Source organism: Manis pentadactyla, chromosome 4 (assembly GCF_030020395.1).
Source record: "Manis pentadactyla isolate mManPen7 chromosome 4, mManPen7.hap1, whole genome shotgun sequence".
In the NCBI taxonomy this organism is placed as follows: Eukaryota; Metazoa; Chordata; class Mammalia; order Pholidota; family Manidae; genus Manis; species Manis pentadactyla.
In genome coordinates this window covers 171,487,161-171,488,952 of record NC_080022.1, presented here as the reverse complement: position 1 = coordinate 171,488,952, position 1,792 = coordinate 171,487,161, and the positions used below count along the sequence as shown (strand labels likewise).

The following is a 1,792-nucleotide window of genomic DNA, read 5'->3' as shown; positions in this document are numbered from 1 at the left end:
GCAATACAAAGTGCTTCCTTGACATCTGCAACCAAGCCCTCAAACAGCCCAACGCAAGCCTCCTCAACACACCACTTCACGGATGAGCTTCCCCTGGCCAAAAAGAAAAAAAAAAAAAAACACCCTCCGTTTCACAGTCACCAAAGGCTATTTTCAAAGCAGCAAAAAAATAACGATTCAGACAACACAACCGCATGTCCCACAGGAACCCGCGGGGAGCCGCCCCCCCGTGTTAGTAAGAGAGCCTGCTGCCTCCTACGCCCCTGCGTGTTTACACACCGTCCCCGAGAAGCAGCGCCGGCGCATACATAGATAGGTCTGCTTTCACGGGACGCTAGGAGTACATATGCATAATGCCGCCCTGCTGGAGTCCAGCGCGTCCGCACCCCGCCACGAAAAAGAAGTGAAGAGTCGACAACTCCTGTGACCGCGCGCTTACAACCTGGTAACAAAACGACGAGGACGCTACTCGCCTCAGCCGCCGACATCTCGAACTACTCTTTCACAACCAGCTCGATTTCCCCGTGGGGAGGGTGCACCGTTCCCGGAAGTACTGCAATACCAGGTCGATGCGTGGAGTGGACGGAGCAAGCTCCTATTCCATCTCCCTGCTCCAAAAACCCATTTAATATATTGTCCTCGGATAGAGGACGTATCAGATATTAAACTGATAAGAACAGATACTACACTTGATCTTAGCCAAAAGGCCGAGAAGCGATACCTGCGGCCGCTCCCTCCCCGCCACACCCTGCCTCTCACACCTCTTTGAGCTCACGGTGAGAAACCTCGCCAGCAGCCAAAGGCCCACCCTCTTCCCTAGACTTGAAAGCCTATTACAGCCCCACAACCTGTAGAGACTGTTTCACTTATTTGGGGCTTTTACGCTTTTGGCTTTTTTTTTGGTCCCATAGCTCCCAGACGAACTAGCCACTTCAAATTTGCATGCCCCGCCCTTCCCGCCTTCGGTGCCCGCCCACTCGCCTGGAAACGGAAACGCGCGTACCCACAAAGCTCCTTCAGCCTCGTTTCCCTGGAGAAGTCTTGGAGCGGGAATAGACACGAACAGCTTTATGGGACTTTTCTTTCAAATGTACAGCTACGTTGAAACAGTTTTAGGGTGAACGCTCACCACCTAACATTTTACCGCCGTGTATTGTATATATGTACACATACACAGGCGCAGATACAAATACGTCCGTCCCTCTATGCTTTTACCAACCTGCCTTGCCCTGGAAGAAGTGTTTTTAAAGAGATGAGCACAGCAACCCTTTCCTCTCCCTAAGTGTTTTCTTTCTTTCTTTTCTTTTCTTTTCTCTCTTTCTTTTCTTTTCTTTTCTCTCTTTCCTTTCTTTCTTTTTCTTTCTTTCCTTCCTTCCTTCCTTCCTTCCTTCCGTCCTTTCTTTCTTTCTCTCCTCTCTCTCTCTTTCTTTTTCTTTCTTTCTTTCTTTCTTTCTTTCTTTCTTTCTTTCTTTCTTTCTTTCTTTCTTTCTTTCTTTCTCTCTCTCTCTCTCTTTTTCTTTCTTTCCTTCCTTCCTTCCTTCCTTCCTTCCGTCCTTTCTTTCTTTCTCTCCTCTCTCTCTTTCTTTCTCTTTCTTTCTTTTTCTTTCTTTCTTTCTCTTTCTTTCTTTCTTTCTTTCTCTCTCTCTCTCTTTCTTTCTTTTTCTTTCTTTCCTTCTTTCCTTCCTTCCTTCTTCCTTTCGTTCTCTCCTTCTTTCTTTCATTTTCTTCTTCCTTTTTTTTGAGCGGTTCTATCTGTAAATGTTTGGCTTTTTAAACAGAATAAAACTCATTC

General features: G+C 46.7%; 1 non-coding gene across 1 annotated transcript; it reads right to left on the bottom strand.

Moving 5' to 3' along the window:
- Positions 1-528: 528 nt before the first annotated feature.
- LOC130683750 (U2 spliceosomal RNA) lies at positions 529-719 on the bottom strand. The gene has a single exon (XR_008997619.1). It is a non-coding gene; the product is annotated as a U2 spliceosomal RNA (small nuclear RNA).
- Positions 720-1,792: the final 1,073 nt, after the last annotated feature.